Genomic DNA, 12,832 nt, shown 5'->3' on the forward strand with positions numbered 1-12,832 from the left:
AATAAAACTAGACTACCAATTAACACCATACACCAAAATTAACTCAAAATGGATCAAAGATCTGCATATCAGACCTGAAAGTATAAAATACATAGAAGAATATATCGGTGAAACATTTCATGACATTAACACTAAAGACATATTTGGAGACTTCGCTCCATGGGCAAAAAAAACAAAAGCACGATTGAACAAGTGGGATTATATCAAATTAAAAAGCTTCCATACATCAAAAGAAAACTCCATAAAGATAAACAGGAAAGCCAGCAAATGGGAGAACATATCCACACATCATACTTCAGACAGATACTTGATATCAAACATAGAACTATATAGAACTCATTTGGCTCAACAAAAAGAAAAAAATAACCCAATAAAAAAAGTGGACAGAGGACATGCATAGATAGTTCTCCAAAGAAGAAATATTCATGGCCCACAGACATATGCAGAAATGCTCTAATTTACTCATCACCTGAGAAATATAAATTAAAACCACACTGAGGTACCACCTCATACCTGTAAGAATGGCCTTCATCAGCAAAACAGGAGAAGATAAATGTTGTAAAGAATGTGGAGAAAAAGGAACTCTAATACACTGCTGGTGGGAATGCAAAAATGGTACAGCCATTATGAAGAACAGTATGTAGAATCCTTAAGCAAATACAGATGGAAATACCTTTCGACCCAGCGATCCCACTCCTAGGCATTTATCCAAAAGATATAATATCACTAATTTGAAGGAATATATGCACCCCCATGATCATGGCTGCATTATCTACAATAGCAAAAATCTGGAAGCAACCAAAATATCCCTCCACAGATGATTGGTTAAAAAAGTTATGGAGCATATAATATTAGCGATAAAAAGATGATTTTACATCCTTTGGGATAAAATGGATGAAACTTGAGAATATTATGCTTAGTGAAATAAGCAAGGAGGTAAAGGAAAACTACAGAATTGTCTCACTCATATGTGGCATTTAGAGAACTGAACACACATACAATAAAATAAACAACCAGACACAACAGAACCCATATTTAAAATGGGAAAACTATTGTGGTTACCTAGGGAGGAGAGAGGCACAGACTTTTGGTGGCAGGGAAAACTCTATAGTCTTATCTATTGTCTTATCACTACATTTCTCCTAGTCCTACATTTCTCCTAGACCTACATTTCTCCTAGTCCTGGTACCTCTAGGATATACCCATATTTCTTGAAATTCCTTTTCTATGATTCCTTACCACCATACCAACCCTGTCAACTTTGACCAAGTCACTACTGGTGCTGCCATCCCACATAAGGCTTCTATTGAAATCCTACTGTGGACTATAACCTGTGATACCAGCCTGAGAAGTCAACCTTGCAACTCTTTAAATCTGGTGTTCCACTCCAACACCATTCTCTCAGACAACATTCTCATCCAACCTCAGGTTAGTTATCAAACTCAAGCAAAACTATTATAGTTGCATGCCCCCAGGAACATGCCTAAAATAGTATCCCTAGCTTTCTTCTACCCTAAAATCCCTAATCTCATCTGATCTGATACTACTTTGTGGTTCCTGTTCATTAACCATCTTGTCTTAACTTAGATCATGCCACTTTCCAGATACCAGGCTGCAGAGCTACCATGACTCCACCCCAACTTCTTTGGGCAGATGATCTCACCAATGTGTCCTGGCCCCTCACATCTCCAATGCTCTGGTCCACTATGGAATGATAGAAACAGGCTGGGGGTATGGATCAACCTGTCAATGCACATGCTCAGCGGAAAAGCAGCTACAGAAGCCAGAACACCTACCTTCTGCTCCCCATAAACAACTTTGATCCATACTCCCAGCAGTGTAGAAGTAATAGGATGAAGATAAGAGGACTCTGCACTCCAGCTCCATCAGCACCCAGAGAGAGAGAAGGAAAAGGAGAGGGACATATGGAAGTAGCTTTGATGTAACAAGTGGTTTAGAGGAAAAGAGAAGAATGAATCAGGAAAAGAAGGGGTAACTTTGTGTAAATGTGGACATATAGTTGTAGAGAAGATGGTAGGCCCATGACTACAACTTTAGGGAACTGTGGTAGATTGCAGTGGAAAGAGTGAAGATTCAGAACTCTGGTGGTGTGAGTGATGTAGACTCAAACCCATGTTGACATGTAATTCTGTAATTTAAAAATATTATACATAAACATTTTTTACTGAATTATCTTGACACACTTGATGAACTTAATTACATTTAAACAATTCATATAACTAACATATTGAGAAAAGAATAAGTAGCAAAGCCAGAAATAGAAAATATTCAAAACATAACTTTTATCATAAGACGGGGATGACACTGGATCAACCAAGAAGGTAACAGCAGACAAGGTAGAAGTGATTAAACTTTTAACATATTTGAAATTTAAGATGATATATTACAGTTAGGAAATGGATGTGGTAGTGAGAGAGAAGATTCAAAGCTGACTTTAATATTTCTGTTTTGAAGTTGGACTATGACTCTGATTTGAGGAACAGTGGTATGACCATCCAAGATTGTTGTATTAAATATAGGTTGTGAAGGGGTGGGGTATTGATAGAATAGAGGTAACATCAAATAGCTATTTTAATAGTCTTTCCTTGGAAAATGCATTTAAATTATCACTGGTACTTGTTAGAGACAACCTAGTTGATCCCAAATAATAAATTAACTCAAAGAACTCAAATCTCACCACAGAATAGCAGATAAAATATCACAGGCCGGGTAGAATTGTAAGCACCCTTCAAATAAGACTCTTCTAGAACATTTTCAATGGGAGGCAGGGGAGTCTCATTTTCTTTTACCTCTTAAATCTTTTCAAGCAGCCTTTGCAGTAGAGTTTTTAATAGGTGAGGCCCAGGGGGTTCTTAGGCATAAATCCCCAAGTTCTATTAAACTCCTTGAGAAGATGGTCAAGGCACAGTGCAAATGGCTCATACCACTGCACTGGCAAAAGGCTCTGCAGTCCTCTGCTCCCTGAAGAGACTTATTCTCCTTCCAGGGCCTTAGGAGAGGCAGGTGAGGCAGGATAAGCACTGCAGCATGCAGAGATGAAACAGAAACATTAAAGCTGTCTCCTACTACACAGAAAAAAAAGATGATTTTCTTTTGGATTTAGCAGCATTCCTCTCTCTATTCTCCCAGATAAGGATTTCATTTGTGGTAAAAATCTACTGACTTCATGGGGCAAAATGGAAGGCAAGAACACCTTTCCAGTGAGAGAATGGGGCTTTGAGGCATCTCTTAAAACTTTGAATAACCTTGAACTAGGTCTGAGAACCATGTTATATAAACAGACAAAAAGAACTCAATTCAAGACCCTAATAAGGCCTTCAAGTTTTCCCCTCACCCAGTGAACACACAGCTAATGAGGAAGAAATGCCTCCAGCACTGTCAATATTCACAGGAAAGGACAGAATACCACGTCAAGGATTTCTAAGGCACACAAAGGAGAATATAAATCTGTCCCCTGTCCTGGAGACAAGACAAAGACCAAGTGGAATCCTAGATGAGAATGTTAAGAAGTTCTATGTAGAGGAATGAGAGACATGTGATAAACCACTCTAAGCAATGATAGTTAAACAAACAACCCAAATGTAAATATGAAAACTATTTGCTTCAATTAAATCTAAGCTACATGAGTGTGAACTTTAATATTTCCTCAGTGTACAGCTCTGCCAGTGCTTTCACCATTATTAAAGTCTGTTTATACAGGGTTTGGCTTTTCATCTATTATGGAAAAATTACATCTTGCCAACAGCACTACAGAGGCCTAAACACAGTAAATCCTCTGCTGACCTTGAACCCAAGCTAAAGCAAATAGTAACTCTCCTTGGTGCTGAACTGCCTAAATAATGCATTGCATAAATGGCTGTGAATATAAATTACATCTACAATGCATTTTAGCATTTATGGATTACCAACAGGGTACATGTTTTTCCAGAAGGCAGAATTTGTAGAGGCACTGCAATATGGAGAATACTCTTAGGGAAATAACTGGGGAGCCACTCACTTGTGAATGATTATCTTTTAGTTATTTAGCACTGGAATGTGTTAGGCCTTGAGCCCTAAGGGAAGGTAGCAAGACTGCAGCAGCCTCTGGTCACAAGACCTCACAAGACAAGACAGAAAAGGAAAGCTCTTAACATATGATATATGAGAGGTAACTGTAATAGAAAACTTGAACCAGTGAAGCATCATGAGAAAGGTAACAGAAAGCGAATGGAAGGAAAAAAGTCAACCAAAATATTAACATAATGAAAAATGGCATTTCTGTTAGAGCCACTAACAAAATTATTAACTCATTGCATTGGATAGGTTGGGATCAGCAGATGCAGTATCAGTTGGTATGAACTGAGAGAAGCATGCTGTAAAGTGGGCCCCACCCTAGAGGTTCCAGGACTGGGGGAAATTTGGGCTTTATAGAGGAAGCAGGAGGTTCCTGCTGTCTTAGTGTTTAAGAAGGCAATAGATAGTTATTGCTATAAACAAATTATTTACAATTGGGTTGACTTTGAAAACCTCAATGTTAGGATTTGCTGTATCATACAGGATCTCACCATAACTTGTCCTTTGATTATATATATATATATATATATATATATATATATATATATATATATATATATATATTATCATATATTATAAAGTAACACCACCAGTTGCTTCTGCTATCCTGTTCTAAGCTTTTAGGAAAGTCAGAAAGTCAACATTTCAAAGACTCAGCCTATGGTCTGTGTATTAAAAAGTTTGAGACATTCAATCAATTTTCCCCTCTTATATCAATTAAATAGTGATTTATATGACTACAAGTTAATAGGAGAGTACATAAGTACCATTCCTACCATCAAAAGACTGTGTCCCGTACCACCCTCACCCTCCCAGTGAAATCAAACATCCACCCTCACCCTCAACCCAGAGATTTTTACTATGGTGCCCTACTCCAAACTCAGTCAAATCCTGCTTTCAGTTTCCCTTTCTGTTCTTCTTTCTCAACTTCTGCTGATGAGTAGTGTTGTTAAAATTCAGCGGCTCCAGCTGGCTGGGCTAGCTTCACGGGCGGGTAACAGAGACGACCAGAGACATACGGCTGGGCAGGGAAGCTGTATTTCTTTATTCAGAAACAACAATTCATAAACTAACCCAAACTAATCACCAAACAAAACTCTGTTGCTTCTTTCCCCCACGACGGCGCCAAGCACTCTCTAACTTTGGAACTCTGGAACCCTCTCGGGTTCCTTGGGGCGGGGCCAAGCGGGCCCGCGAAACTAGCAGGACTGATCCAATTTTCTTGGCAGGGGAAGAGCTAGAACAACCTAATGTAAAGCATACAACAGAGTGGGATCATTCCAAACTCGCCTTTGTCTTTCTGACTTAGCTCACCTAACATAATTCCTTCTAGCTCCATCCAAGATAGGTTAGAGAAGGTGAGTTCACGGCTCTTAATATCTGCATAGAATTCCATTGTGTATATGTACCACAGCTTTCTCAGCCATTCATCTGTTGTTGGGCACCTGGTTTGCTTCCAGGTATTAGCATTACAAATTGTGCTGCTATGAACATAGGTGTACACATATCTTTTTTGGTTGGGCATTATGGAGTCCTTGGGGAATATCCCCAGGAGAGGAATTACTGGGCCATATGGAAGGTCCATGTCTAGCCTTGTGAGAATTCTTCAGACTGCTTCCATGGACACTGGACCAGTTTACATTCCCACCAGCAGTATAGAAGATTCCAACCTATTCAGTGCAATGAGTACCACCTCAGCATGCTTCACTTTGGAAGGTGTCCAGAGATGTCAGGCATGGAATGTCAACCCTTCAGCATCATTACTTGGGTGAAACCTTTCCTCTCATAGGACTCCTTAATTCCATTTTGGGTGGTCCACTTCCTAGAAAAGCCTCAAAACCTATAGACCAGGTCCCATGAGATAGCGCATATGTACACATGTATCCATAAATTACGGCAAAATATATACCTTAAAGCAAGAGTGCACAATAGTTTACAGTAAGTCAATAAATGAAGCAAACAAGTAGAAAGACCTAAAAAGATACCTTAAAGTACTTAATGAAATATTTCCTACATAGACCTAGAAGCCCTCCTCACATACTTCCTATTAACACTTCCCTCAGTCTCTCCAAAGCTAACTTTATCAAAATAAGGGCTACAAAAGTTGAATAAGGGTAGGAGACTGGCACTTTAATGATGACTCTTTAGTTACTATCAGGCCACCCCATCAGCTGGGGCCTTAGTTGAGGAGTCCTGGGATTCCCACACAAACACGATGAGCCTAGACTTGAACAAATCCCTCTCTCCATTATCACAACATAATGGACCCTTTTGGGGGCCCTCATAAGACCTTGCCCTCAATATGCATCAACAATGGTAGACAATGTTCCATGCTCCGAATGGGGGGTTGGATAACATACTCTATCTACCACCTGAAGAAGATGGGTCCTGAAATTGGTGCAACTCAGAATGTTCCTACTCATGGCCACAGAATGCGAGTTCAAACCTACAGGGATGTAGAGGTTACACAGGCTCCTGTGCTGAATATGGGCCCCAGATCAAATCAGTGGGGTTTATAGTCAACAACATTTATACATTTTATACTCTCTTGCCGGATCCAGCTTTCTAACCCCTTTTCCAACCATGACATCATCTCCTCAGACAATAACTTGCATTCAGCTGCATATCAGATATCAGGCTTGGGCAAAAACTAATAAATTCATGGGCCCTCTGGGATATACCTAAAATAGACCTACTAGCTATCTCCAAAAGGGAGACCCCAATCTTCATCTACAATATTCCAGCCTTTAGGTTCATGATTAGTCAACAATTTGAATGACTGTATATATTAACTATTTTTCAGCCACCAAGTTCCAGATGCTATCACGCTGCCAACCAGACTTCCCTGGACAGACGACCCACCAATGTGTCCTGGAGCTCCACTTCCCCAGATCCCTGCCCCACTGGGGAAAGAGAGAGACAGGCTGGGAGCATGGATTGACCTGTCAACACCCATGTTCAGTGGGTCCATACTCCCACAGGGTTAAAGAATAGGAAAGCTATCAGGGTAAGGGATGGTATATGGAGCTCTGATGGTGGGAACTGTACCCCTCTAATCCTATGATCTTATCAGTGTTTCCATTTTATAAATAAATTTAAAAAATTATTTACATGGAAAGATCTTAAAAATAATGTTAAAGGAAAGTAAAAAGGCATTTAAAATGATAAATACATCATGATTAAAATAATGTATACAGGAACTGGGAGACAGCTCAACTCACAGCATGATGCCCATCTTATCATGCATGATGACCTGGATTCAAGTCTCCAGTCACCACATGGGACCATCTACACAAGGGAAACTTCTTAAGTGTGAAGCAGTATTACAGTATCTTTCCTTCTCTCTCCATTTCTCCCTGTTTGTACCCACTACTTAAAAAATAAAAGGAAAAAAATCCTTTGGGAGTGGTGGCATTATGTAAGTGTTCAGTCCCAGTGATAACTCTAGTTGAAAATCTTTAAAAAGTAAAATCATTTGTAAAAATGCTGGAACATAGAAATACAGAAAAATCAGAACCACTGGATGGAAGTAGTATAATTATTGGAACATTGTTTTCTTTTCAAATTAATTTTCCTCTTGTAACTATACATATTAAGATCAGAAGATAGCATATACAGTAGGATGTACACTTTTACTATATACATATAGTAAAATGCTCCAGGTTTGACACCCTGGGAACAACACTATGCACAGTATGTAGGGGAAGCTCCATGAATGATGGAGCAGTACTGCAGTATCTCTCTCCATCTCGCTCTCTCTCTCTCTTCACTTTTTATCCCTCTCCCTCTATTTCCTTTTTTATTTTTTTAATTTTTAATTTTTATTTTCCCTTGTGTTGCACTTGTTTTATTGTTGTAGTTATTATTGTTGTTACTGATATAATCAATGTTGGACACAGAGAAATGGAGAGAGGAGGGGAAGACAGAGAGGGGAGAGAAAGATAGAAACCTGCAGACCTGCTTCACCATCCGTGAAGTGACCCCCATGCAAGTGGGGAGCCAGGGTCTCAAACAAGGATCCTTACGTCGGTCCTTGCGCTTTGCGTCACGTGCACTTAACCCACTGCGTTACCACCCAATTCCCCCTCTATTTCTCATGAGAAAAAAAAGGAAAAATAAAGTCCATCAGGAGCAGTATAATCATGTAGGCTTGTTCTGGCAGCTCTTTCAACAAAGTGATATTTAAAAACTGATATGTTAAAGAATTATACTTAAATGCACATATTTATTCACACATTATGTTATACAGACAACTAGAGTATTATGAACTTTCACTTCCATTGTTTATGGTAGTTAAAAGAGAAACAACATAAATATCCATTTACAAAGGATAGATTCAATAAATCATAGCACATACATAAAATGATCTCTTATACAGCTAAACTGAGATCTCTATTTTTTTCACACTGACAATATGTTTATGAGATGTGACCTAGTAGAATTTTTAAAAGGCAAGTTACAAAAAATATGTATTGTGTAATAATATGTACACTAAAGTAAGAAACTTTAAAAGTGTGTTAGTGAACAGAGAAAAGAGAATGGTAATGTACTATTAAGTAGAGGGAAAAATAATTCATTGTTTATATGAAAGCATTATATAACATGTATCTGGATTTTGTATAACCTTGTATTACATATACCGCTGGGAAAAAATTAAAGAGTACATACTTAAGTGAAAACTGTAAAACAATTGGCACATAAGGACAAGTATATTAGATCTCCTCCAGGGGGTAAGAGTCTAAGCGGAGTCTTAAGGGCATAGGGAAGGGTAAGATACAGACAGTGTAGCTGGGGATCAAAGATAAGTAGTCCCACTGAGTTTTACCATAGACAGAAATTATCAAATTCTTCCTAAGGAGATCAGCAGGAATGAATAAGCCACCAGCACATACCAGCAGAAAGTATTTCACAGGGTACAAAGCTATTATCATTCATCCTCAAAACCCCAAGAAATGTTGAGGGAGGATTCTGAAAAGCAGAAAAGAGAACATGGAAATAAAAGAGGAAAGTGAGGTGAGAGTAAATGCATAATGGCAAATAAAATATCATAAAAGAAAACCAGGATAACTTGTGAGAGGACTCATAACATATGACCAGTTTGCCAAAAGCCAGTCAGGCACAAAGCAATATGGCTCAAAGTCCATTAACCTGAAATCCACTTTCTTGCTTCCAAACAGCAATCTGAACTTCAAAATACAGTTTGTCTGCCTGTAACAAGTTCAGCACATATCAGATGGCAATCAGTGTTCCTTTATATCTTGTTAGTCTGTATTACCATGTCTCAAACACTCCTGAGAACTAGTGCAGTTAAACTGTTAAGTTACTGGGTCTTCCCCCAAAGCTTAGGGTACTGGGAAGACTGACAGGAATTAAGAAGTACCCCTCACTGACTGTCCCATTCTCTGAAGGGAGTTTGAATCATCCTACTCTGTCACTAGACTAGTTCTGAAGTGAGTGCAGCCTAGAATGTTCCCAGCTGTGACTATGGACTGTGAGCTCAGTCTAACATGGAGTCAGAGGTTGTACAGGCTCTCATGCTAAAAATGAATAGATATGGGTCCTGGGTTAGATCACTATGGTAAAATTAATTGCATTTATATATCTCTCTGCCTTTAATCCTGCTATCTAGTTCTATTCTCAACACTATCTTCTCAGACAATATTTATAGTCCACCCCCAGATATTAGCTCTCAAGCTCAAGCAAAGATTATTAAGACATAGGCTCATAGGAACATTCCTAAAATAAAATTCCTAGTTTCCTTATACTCTAAGGTCCCTACTTTCATCTGCTGTATTCCTAATTTATGGTTCCTGTTTATTAAATATTTTGTCCTGCTTTCCATCTCACTACATTTTAGCCATCATGTTCCAGATTCTACAATGATTCCATCCTGAACTCCATGGAGAGATGACCTCAACAATGCTTCTTGGTACCTCACCTTTCCAGAGCCCTACTCCACTAGGGAAAGGCAGAAACAGGCTGGGGGTATAAATTAACCTGTCAATGCACATGTCCAGCAGAGAAACAATTTCAGAAGTCAAAACTCCCACCTTCTGTAACCCCCCCATTGTGGCCCATACGCTCAGAGGGGTAAACAATGGGGAAGGTTATAGTGGAGAGGATGTGACACAAAACTCTGGTGGTGGGAGCTACATAGAATTACACCCCAATTATTTCACAATCTTGTAAATCAGTATTAAATCACTAATAAAAATTAAAATCATTCATTTAAGGCAAAAATTACCTCTCAGTATAAAAAGTAGATTGACTATCTCTGTGAATGACAAGCACATCAAAACCAAAACAGGTTCCTAGTTTGATTAGTGGGTATAATTTCAAAGGCTTGTAAGATTCAAATTGTAAACAAGGAGGTCAGGAGATATCTCACCCAGTGAAGTGCTGGCTTTGCATGTGCAAGGAACCAGATTGAACTCTTGCAGTCATGTGGAGCATTTACAAAGGGGAAACTTCACAGGTGGCAGAGCAGTGCTCTGGTATCCTTTATTCCTCCCTCTCTGTCTTTCACCATATGTACTGAAGACAGAAAGAAAATATAATCCATGAGGATCAATGAAATCGTGCGTACACAGATCACCAGCAATGACACAAAAACAAAACAAAAATTCAATAGACAAGTGATAACTCAGTACCTGGGACATAATAGATAACAGCTATTTTTCAGTGAGAAATTAACCAATATGGCATGGTACCATGCACCATATTTCCCTGCAGGAAAAGAAGGTAGACAATAGGGTAAATTTCTGCTGGATTCAATCACTGTCATAGTGTCATGTAAATTTCCTTTTGGTATCAAATTTCACACTTATAACTTCTCCTGTACATAAACTCTCCACAAGGAAGCTTCTTGGAATATATAATTCACTTCTCAACCATGAACCTCTGTACTTCTTGCCGTTTATCTGTAAAACTATAAGGTGGAAGGGGAGAAACCATGGCACACCCAATAAAGTACACATGTTATGATTCAAGAAGAGATTTAGGTTCAATCCCTTGGTTTCCACCTAAGTATGTGGGGGAAAACTTCATGAGCTGGGAAGCATTGCTACAGGTATCTCTCTTTCCTCTCTAGCTCCCCCTCTATCAGTCTTTCTTCCACCTATTTTAAAAAATAAGAAAAGGATCTACTGAAAAAGCTACAGCAATATTAACACAGTAATAGTAGGGTATTTTAACACCATACTTTCTCAACTGAACAGATCATCTATGCAGAGAGTAAATAAGAAATGAGGGAATTTAATGAAGAGATAAACTAGTACTTTTTTTCAGAGTCATTCACCACATGAAACTATAATACACAGTCTATTCAAGTTGACATGGGTCATTCTCAAGAACAGATCATATGTTAGGCCACAAAAAAAGACAGTATCAACAAACTCAAGAGCACTGAGATCATCCCAAGCATGTTCTCAGACTACAGTGGAATTAAATTAATACTTAACAAGCAAAAAATAAGTGAAAGCCCCCAAACATGGAAACAACAGTATATGACTTAATAACTACTGAGTCAGAGAGGAAATTAATGAAGAAATAAAAAATTTTCAAGAATTAAATGAAAATGAAAACACAAGCTATCGAAATATTTGGGATACAGCTAAGGCAGTACTGAGAGAGAACTCATAGCCATACAAGCACACATTAGGAAACAAGAAAATACTCAAACAACCTGACTACACACCTTAAAGACTCAGAAGATGACAAAGGAACCCTAAAGCAACCAGAAGGACTGAAATAACTAAAATATGGGCAGAAATAAACATGAAATAAGAAAACCAAACCAAAGATCAATGAAAGAACAACAAAGCTAAATATTGGTTCTTTGAAAGAGTAAATAAAAGTGACAAACCTTTAGCCAGACACACACACACACACGGAGAAGACTCAAATAGGATTGTAAATGAAAGAGGGGATATCACAACAGACACCACAGAAATCCAACATATCATGTGAGGCTTCTATGAACAACTATATGCCACCAAGCTAGATAACCTGGAAGAAATAGACAAGTTCCTAGATACCTACAAACTTCCAAAATTAAACAAAGAAGAACTATAACATATTAATAGGTCAATTACAAAGAAATTGAAAAAGTTATCAAAAGCCTTCCCAACAATAAAAGTCCTTTGGCAGATGGTTTTACACATGAATTCTACAAATCTGCAAGGAAGAGTTCGTACCTCTACTTTCAAAATTCTTCCAAAAGACTGAATACACAGGAATACTCCCTTTCAGCTTCTATGAAGCCAACATCACTCTGATACCAAAAGCACACAGGGATACAACAAAAAAGAAACTACAGACCAAAATCTTTGGTGAACATAAATACTAAATATTGAAAAAAAAATTCTAGACAACCAGATACAGAAGTATATTTAAAAAGATTATTCATTAAGACCAAGTTGGGTTTATGCCAAGGATGCAAAGTTGGTTTAATATATATAAATCAATCAATGTGACCCACCACATCAATAACAACAAGACCAAAAACCATGATAATCTCAATAGATGCAGAGAAAGCCTTTGATAAAATTCAACATCTCTTTATGAGCACAACCCTACAGTAAATGGGAATAGATAGAAAAGTCCTCAAGATAGTAAAGTCCATATATAGCAAGCTACAGCAAACATCATACTCAATGGTGAAAAACTAGAAGCATTCCCCCTCAGATCAGGTACTAGACAGGAATGCCCACTATCACCATTACTATTCAACATACTATTGGAAGTTCTTGCCATAGCA

The 12,832-nt window shown here is 38.3% G+C and overlaps 1 protein-coding gene across 14 annotated transcripts in view; it reads right to left on the bottom strand.

Annotated features, from left to right (window-relative positions):
• The window catches only part of ENOX1 (ecto-NOX disulfide-thiol exchanger 1), a 772,227-nt gene that overhangs the window by 690,956 nt on the left and 68,439 nt on the right, over nucleotides 1-12,832 (bottom strand). The window contains exon 2 of one of the 14 annotated variants that reach the window (XM_060194775.1): nucleotides 10,463-10,608. The exons of the other annotated variants lie outside the window; for them this stretch is intronic. The gene's annotated coding sequence lies outside the window, so the exon portion shown is untranslated. The remainder of the gene's footprint in view (nucleotides 1-10,462; nucleotides 10,609-12,832) is intronic. 14 annotated transcript variants of the gene reach the window in all.

This window comes from Erinaceus europaeus, chromosome 7, assembly GCF_950295315.1.
Source record: "Erinaceus europaeus chromosome 7, mEriEur2.1, whole genome shotgun sequence".
Classification (NCBI taxonomy): domain Eukaryota; kingdom Metazoa; phylum Chordata; class Mammalia; order Eulipotyphla; family Erinaceidae; genus Erinaceus; species Erinaceus europaeus.